Source organism: Oncorhynchus nerka, linkage group LG9a, assembly GCF_034236695.1.
Source record: "Oncorhynchus nerka isolate Pitt River linkage group LG9a, Oner_Uvic_2.0, whole genome shotgun sequence".
Classification (NCBI taxonomy): domain Eukaryota; kingdom Metazoa; phylum Chordata; class Actinopteri; order Salmoniformes; family Salmonidae; genus Oncorhynchus; species Oncorhynchus nerka.
Genome location: NC_088404.1, coordinates 56,400,345 through 56,409,406, shown reverse-complemented (window position 1 = coordinate 56,409,406; position 9,062 = coordinate 56,400,345).

Sequence of the window (9,062 nt, the reverse complement as noted above, 5' to 3'; positions counted from 1 at the left end):
GTGGCAAAATGGCTTAATAAGGACAACAAAGTCAAGGTTTTGAAGTTGCCATCACAAAGCCCTGACTTCAATCCTATATAAAATTTGTCGGCAGAACTGAAAAAGCATGTGCGAGCAAGGAGGCCTACAAACCTGACTCAGTTACACCAGCTCTGTCAGGAGCAATGGGCCAAAATTCACCCATCTTATTGTGGGAAGCTTGTGGAAGACTACCGGAAATGTTTGACCCAAGTTAAACAATTTAAAGGTAATGCTACCAAATACTAATTGAGAGTATGTAAACTTCTGACCCACTGGGAATGTGATGAAAGAAATAAAAGCTGAAATAAAAATGAAAAATGTGAAATGTCAGAATAATAGTAGAATGATTTATTTCAGTTTTTATTTCTTTCATCACATTCCCAGTGGGTCAGAAGTTTACATAAACTCAATTAGTATTTGGTAGCATTGCTTTTAAAGAGTCCAAGGCTGGGTTTGGTCCCCAGCGGGTCGGCCTGGCTCCCAAGCAGTGATGGAAAAATCCCAATTGTAATACTTGAGTTAAAATAAATATACCTTATTAAAAAATGACTCAAGTGAAAGTCATAGAGTAAAAAAGTCTAAAAACATTTGGTTTTAAATATACATATAAAAAGTATAAAAAGTAAATGTAACGCCAAAAACATACTTTAGTATCAAAAGTAAAAGTTTTAATAATTTAAAATCCCTTATTTTAAGCAAACCAGACAGATAGCCAGGGGCACACTCCAACACTCAGACATAATTTACAAACTAAGCATTTGTGTTTTTTGAGTACACCAGATCAGAGGCAGTACGGATGACCAGGTGTTCTCCTGATAAGTGCGTGAATTTTCTGTCATGGCTAAGCATTCAAAATGTAATGAGTACTTTTCCTTGTCAGGGAAAATGTATGGAGTAAAAAGTACATTATTTTCGTAAAAGTAAATATTTTAAAGCAATGCTACCATTGCTTTTAAGTAAAAATAGTAAAAAATCTAAATACTAAAGTACACATACCCCCCAAAAATACTTAAGTCGTACTTTAAAGTATTTTTCCATAAGAAGTTTATACCACTGCTCCCAAGTGGGTAGGCCTGTGCCCTCCCAGGTCCACCTGCCCAGTCATGTGACATCCATAGATAAGGGCCTGAATTTATTTGACTGATTTCCTTATATGAACTGTAACTCAGTAAAAACGTTTGAAATTGTTGCATTTATATTTTTGTTCAGTATAAATATTACCTAGATATTAGGCCATTCATTAGCTAAATATTAGGGTCATAGGCTAAATATTTACCTGTCAAAGTGCAAGAAAAATAGGTAACCAGATTATGAAATGGCAGATCTGTAGTGTGTTTTTCCAGGCTTTGCTCAGTGGTGCACGGGCACACAAAGCTCCACTGTGAATGAAATCAAATCACATTTTTATTGTCACATGCTTTATAAACAACAGGTGTAGACTAACAGTGAAATGCTTACTTTAGAGCCCTTCTCAACAATGCTGCATACAGTAAGAAATAAAAAATTATAATAGAAAAAAATAAGTAACATGAAGAATAAATACACAATGAGCAATGATAGCTGGGCTATATACATGGGGTACCAGTACCGACTCCGTGGGCAGGGGTTCAAGGAAATTGAGGTAGATATGTACACATAGGTATTAGGTAGGGGTAAAGTGACGAGACTACCGGATAGGCTTAGGACTACGTTTTTAGACAATAAAAGTATTATACCTGGGCTACAACAACACAGTGTAATGAGGAATGTATTATTGATATCAAGTGAATACACATTTGTCTCTAGGGTGTAAACTGCAGTGATGTAGGCTAATTTGAATATCCACTCACATTTCCTGTTTTGTTTCATGCTGAATTCACTACATAGGCCAACAGCCTGATTATGCAACCATTTGGATCAGTTTGGGTCTATTCTCAACAGTTTAGAAGGTCCAGAAAGCTACGTTAGCAGGCCACTCATATGGTGTAGGCCTATTTTGTCAGGATGTAGCCCGGTGTTAAGATAGGCCTACTGTAGGAAAATATCAGCTTTTCCTTTCCATCTCCCAGCTTGTTACACCTCGATCACACGTACAGTTTCATTGTGCAAAGTGTTACGCAACATCATCTGGATGTGTGTGCAACAAAAGTTAAACATTCACCTTTTCTGTCAAGGCGTCTACGGATACAATTTCATGCATAAATTTGATAAATCCAACATATGTACCACCAGTGGAGACTGCTGAGGGGAGGACAGCTCATAATAATGGTCGTAATGGAGTAAATGGAATGGAATGTGTTTGAAGTATTTGATACAACTCCACCTATTCCGCTCCAGCCATTACTACGAGCCCCTCCTCCCCAATTAAGGTACCACCAACCTCCTGTGTACATCACACGGAACGCACCGCAAGGCAAACGCAGCATTCCATTGGAAATGAATGTACTTCTGATGTACCAAAACGCAAGAACACTGTCGGTGTGAAGGCTTAATGTTAGGCTTAATACTGCAGTGAATATATCCAGTCAATTTACACAGTGAAATATACAGTGAAATATATATATATTTAAATTAGATAATAAAATCATAGATAGCTTACACTATGAGCGCTCCCACCCAGTCCCCGGGTATGCAGCTCGAAAATCTACCATATTGTTTCAGTTTTTTAGGGTCAATAATTGTATTATACTGTAATGACCTGACTAGATCATAAATGAACAATTGCCCAGACAGAGGCTTGAGTTTGCGAATTGACGGTTTATTGAACCAACTTTACACAGGCTACTGTTTGGGCCGTAGCACACGCCAAATAGATGACAGATAACCCACAAGCCAATCGTGACCTTCTCTTGTGAAGCCCAGACGTAAGAGAGAGAGAACAAAGGCTGAACCTGGTCTTAACTTCCAATGCCCAACCCCCCTCCACGCCACTCCGCCAACCACCAGGATGCCCGGCATCAGAACATTCCAGGCATTCCCGTGATTGGCAGATAGCAGGTTGATTGACATGTCGGACCCCGCGAACACCGGGTACTGGTCAGTACAACACAACCACCTCCTAGCCTAGCACATAACACACAGCTGTCTGTGCGGGTCGCTACACAGCCCCCCACCACAAAGTCCCTCGTCCCGAGGGAACAAACAAAGTCTCTGAAGCGACCCGGAGGTCTCCTTTGCCTGCGTGGCCGTGATGGTCGCAGAGTGCCCCTCTGGGAACCAGGGGATGAAGGCAGGGATATGGGGGACAAGGAAGCGGGAACGGGTAATACAGTCCGTGGTTCTGGGGAACCACGCGGTGACACAGGGGGAGACAGGGGGAGTGGGCTGTCTGGAGCCTTGTCTGCGGCACCTGAGGGTGGGTGCCTGGAGAATGTCATTGCCAGAGAGGGGAATTGTGGGGGTTCCTGGGGTTTGGGGAGAAGAGGCCCCTCTGTATGGGGCTAACCTGTCCCGGTGCAGTGCCACCTTTCTCCCCCTGGGAGGAAGCTGCACCCGGTACACAACCTCCCCTACCCTCTCCAGGACACTGCAGGGTCCCACCCAGTGACTGTCCAACTTGGGGCATCTGCCTTTTTTCCTTAGGGGCTGTAGACCCAGACCAGCTCCCCAGCCACAAAGTGCCTTCCCGGGTGTGCACGTCATAGTTCCTTTTCTGCCTCACACCTGCATTCACCAGCTGCTCTCTGGCGAAGGTGTGGGCTGTCTCCAGGCGGTCCTGGAGTCTCCGGGCATACTCCGGCCCCGGAGGAACATGAGGGCTATCCAGGGGCCGACCAACGCCATCTCCGCAGGGGTGCGGATCTCTCCCCCAGCATGAGGAGGGCAGGCGTGCAGGAGGTGGAGTCTTGGACAGCGGAGCGGCATGCCATGAGGACCATAGGCAGGTGCTTGTCCCAGTCACGCTGGTGTTTGGAAGAGACGATGGCCAGCTGCTGTCCAAGCGTTTTGTTGAAGCGCTCCACAAGGCCATCACTTTGAGGATGGAGAGGAGTAGTGCGGGTCTTGTGCATACCCAGCCTCTCACACATGGTGGCGAACACACGGGACTCAAAGTTTCTGCCTTGGTCGCTGTGGATGGACTCTGCAGCTCCAAACCTGCTGAACATCCCCGCTGTCAGGGCGTCGACGATGGTCTCTGCCTCCTGGTCAGGCAGAGCATAGGCCTCGGGCCATTTTGTGAAATAGTCCATGGCCGTGAGCACCCAGCGGTTTCCACTGTCTGTGGTGGGGAACGGCCCAACTACATCCACTCCCACCCTCTCCATGGGAGCCCCACTGGGAACTGTTGGAGCTGAGCATGAGAGCGGCCTGGGGGCCCTTTCTCGCTGTGCAGTTGTCACAGCGGCGACAAAAGTCCTCCACATCCCTCTTGTGCTGCCCCCAGTAGAAGCCCTGACGGAGACGGCGCAGTGTTTTTGTGACCCCAAAGTGTCCAGTCCCCACCCCCATGAGTACTCTGGAGCACAGCCTCCCGCAATGCTTTTGGGACCACCACCTGCCACCTCTCCTCTCCCGTAGCTGACTCCTTCCATGCCCGCTGTAGCACGCCATCAGCCAGCCGCAGTCTCTCAAACTTTGACCACAACCCTTTGGTCGCGAGTGAGAGCGCTGTCACCTCTTCCCATGGTGGCCTCACCTGCGCCTCTACCCACTGTAGCACTGGCTGTAGGTCTGTGTCCCGTCCCTGCTGCTGCCGCCATTCAGCCACGTCGACAGTCTGCAGCTCACAGCAGACAGGCCCGCTCGCCCGACACACTGTGGCACAGACACCCTCCTCTGCCCGCAGCTCTCTCTCCCGTCCCTCTCTCCATTCACAGTGGCGGCAGCCGTCTGCAGTACAGGGCCGACGGGACATGGCGTCGGCGTTGGAGTGGCGTGCCCCTGCCCTGTGCACCACCGTGAAGTCATACGGCTGAAGCTCCTCCAACCAGCGTGCCACCTGCCCCTCTGGCTCTCTGAAAGACATGAGCCACTGGAGAGCAGAGTGGTCAGTCCTTACAGTAAAGGGCAGACCACCCAGGTAGTACTTGAAGTGTTTGACGGAAGCCACAACAGCCAAGAGCTCCCGCCGGGTGACACAGTAGCGGCGCTCATGTTTGTCAAATGTTTTGCTGAAGTACGCCACCACTCTCTCCCCCTCTGGCCCCACCTGGGCCAGCACCCCACCCATGCCCACATTGCTCGCGTCTGTGTCCAGGATAAAGGGCAAGGTGAGGTCAGGGGGGCGAGCACGGGGCCTCGATCAGTGCACGTTTGAGGGTGTTGAACGCCTCCTCACACTCCACTGTCCAAGTGAAAGCCTTGTCCTTCGGCAGCAGGCGGTTCAGTGGAGCAGCAACGCTTGAGAAGCCCCGTACAAACCTCCTGTAGTACGAGGCCAGGCCCAGGAAGCTCTTCAGCTGACGCTGGTCGGTGGGGGTGGGCCAGTCTCTGACAGCCCCTACCTTGTCCTCCATGGTGCTGATCCCCTCCTTCCCCACTCGGTGGCCCAAGAAGGACACCTCTCTCCTCATGAAGTGGCACTTCTCGGGGTGGAGCTTCAGACCTGCGGCAGCCACCCTCTCCAGCACACGCCGTAGCGCCCCAGGGCTGACTGGAAGGAGCTGCCATGGGCCAGGATGTCATCGAGGTATACCAGACACTGCTGTCGGGGGATGCCATCCAGCACCCTGTCCATCAAACGCTCAAAAGTAGCTGGAGCGTTGCACAGGCCAAAGCACAGGACCTTGAACTGCCAGTGTCCTCTGTTAGTGGAGAACGCAGTTTTGGCTCTGGCCTCTGGGGAGAGGGGCACCTGCCAGTAGCCACTGCGGAGGTCTAGTGAGGAGAACCAGGAGGACCCCTAACCAGGTCCAGCGACTCATCGATACGTGGTATGGGGTATGAGTCCTTCCTGGTTACCTCATTCAGCCGCCTGTAGTCCGCACAGAACCTCAGCTTGCCCCCTTCTTCGGAACCATGACGACTGGCGCCGCCCAGGGGCTGTCTGAGGGCTCAATGAAGTCTGCCCGCTGCATCGCCAACACAGCCTTGTCTGCCGCCTCCTGGCGTGCCAGCGGGATACGGCGGGGACGCATCTTGATGGGTCGAGCATCACCTGTGTCGATCTCATGCTGCACCAGAAGAGTCTGACCCACCTCTTCCTCACTCAACGCAAAGCTGTCTCTGAATTCAAACAGCAACTGCCACAACCGTTCCTGCTGCTCAGGGTCAAGACCAACACAGTTCCTCCCCATATCTCCCTCACTGCAGACAGTGTCCTCTCCTCTCCCATCTGGGGTAGCTGGGCTGGGGGTGCGGCCCGGGCTCACAGAGGGCTGTGTCATGGAGGTAGCTGGGGGAATGTAACACACCGCCGTAGGTGACAGGGGGACTGGGGAAAAGTCACACACAGCTGTGGGGGAGGGGGCGCAGCCATGAGTCTCTGCTGCTTTAACTGTTGGAGTAAAGGGTTTGTTGGGTTGAGTGAATGTGACATTAGGGGGGGCCATGGTGACTTCCGTCCCTCCCTGGAAGCTCAGTGTGCCCCTATTTAGGTCTAACTGGCAGCCTGTGCTCCTAAGAAAGTCCAACCCCAGGATACAAGGGTCCTGCACAGCCGCCACCCACACAGGATGACGCACAGTCCTGCCCCCTACTGTCAGAGTCATTATTCCCTATCCCACTTCTGACACCAATGTAATGACCTGACTAGATCATAAATGAACAATTGTCCAGACAGAGGCTTGAGTTTGCGAATTGACGGTTTATTGAACCAACTTTACACAGGCTACTGTTTGGGCCGTAGCACACGCCAAATAGATGACAGATAACCCACAAGCCAATCGTGACCTTCTCTTGTGAAGCCCAGACGTAAGAGAGAGAGAACAAAGGCTGAACCTGGTCTTAACTTCCAATGCCCAACCCCCCTCCACGCCACTCCGCCAACCACCAGGATGCCCGGCATCAGAACATTCCAGGCATTCCCGTGATTGGCAGATAGCAGGTTGATTGACATGTCGGACCCCGCGAACACCGGGTACTGGTCAGTACAACACAACCACCTCCTAGCCTAGCACATAACACACAGCTGTCTGTGCGGGTCGCTACAATACCTAGGCTACAACAACACAACGCAATGAAGAATTGTATTATTGTTTTCGAGTACAAAACTAGTATGGGCTGTAAACTGCAGTGAATAGCCTATGTAATTTGAATAACCGCTCAAAAGCCTGTCGTTTAGAATGCATATTCATAATTTCAAAATAACTGCATCTAGCCTGCCTGACTGGGCAACCATTTGGATCAGTTACGTTTTTTATTTTCTTAGCCTACAAGGGACAAACACATTAGCAGGGCAGTCATACGGTGTATTTTGTCATGATGTATGGGCTAACAGAAACATGCTTATGCAGGGATTTCTAGTGGCGCTCATATGAATTATAATAATGCGTGAACACAAAATAAGTTGTATCCATATTTTCCGCGTTTGGCTTCTGTGTTTTTAAAAACGTTCTAAAATGAAGGGGATACTGAGAAGGAACTGCCAGATGCATCATAATAGCCCGGAAGTAAAGCTGCACTAGGAGCCACATTTTAAATGGAATAGATTGAATACATGGAGCAGGGTATAAACACTCGCATAAAACACTATTTAAATGTATTTTCAGAAGGAAATGGTCATCATTCAATTATTACATCAAATATATACATCTCATGGTAGTGGGTAGTTATTATTATTTTTTTTTCACAGGTCCATTATTTTTTGCAAAAGTCTTAATAGCTACCTTATATTTTTGGCAGCCCTGGTGTGAAGGTTGAGGAATGGAAGAGCAGACTGTCATATCGCAGATAGAACAATGAGACGGATATTTCACTGGATGTAGGGCCCATACATGTGAAGCATCCAGTTGGAGTTTCCACTCACTACCAAATCTGGTGATGAGAGGAAGTCCCCATGGTTGGCAGTGGGAGAAGATGGAGGGAGATGGATTTTGGCCAACATTCTGCAGGTTTTCTCATAAATAAAACATTTGATCTCCATACAGTTTTCTGTTTCCATAACTAGAATCTGTTACAAACAGAGTGGACTGTGTTGTGTAGAGCAATGACAAATTGAGCACACATGCACTTCAAAGAGTAGGCGAATAAATGCTTGAACACACCAATAGGATCTCACTAGCTGGTGCTTGGCTCTGCACACCTTGCTTGTTCTGCCCACTAAGATGAATTTACTCCCATTGGAAATGACACAACAGGATCTGGTCTATCTTGGGTTAGTTATACAAATCTTTGGTCATATAACCATAAATATTATTGATGTGCAATTTGGAATTACAATTTAAGAGGACTAAGTAGCAAAACAAATCTCAGATCTGTCCTGTTTGGGTGCAATGTAAGCCTGCATATCATTCTTAACTCTTCAGAGCGCACTGATACACAAGTGATAGGCCTACATTGTATATCATGCTGACTACACTGTCTGCGTGTGTGAGCGTTGCAAAATAAATGTACACATGCATGTTATTCAATCATTTCATCCAAAGCTTGCATGTCAATGAGCGTCTGCGTAAGCAGGTGCTAAAATAGAATTTGGTTCTATTTTTGACGCTTGACATGCTGCAAGTCCAGCCTCTCTGATTTCTTCATTGGTTTTTAGGAGCATATACCCATGTGGGTGATTTGAAAGATGACTGAGGTCCACACTCCAGTCAAAAGGCCATAGAAGAAGACTAAAGGAGGAGAGATTACTAGAAACTAACTAGGTTTCACCTTTTATTTGTGGATTAATTCTTGGAGTAGCCAACACATTATTTTTTTGTGACTCAAAATTGGTAAAAATTCTACAAAGATCCAGAAAAAAAGGACCTTGTGCATTTCAGGTTAAATAACAACCCAATGTTTATGTCCCAGGACAAAGAAGCTAGCAATAGCCAGCTAGATAGGTAAATAAATCAAATCAAAATCAAATCAAATTTTATTTGTCACATACACATGGTTAGCAGATGTTAATGCGAGTGTAGCGAAATGCTTGTGCTTCTAGTTCCGACAATGCAGTGATAACCAACAAGTAATCTAACTAA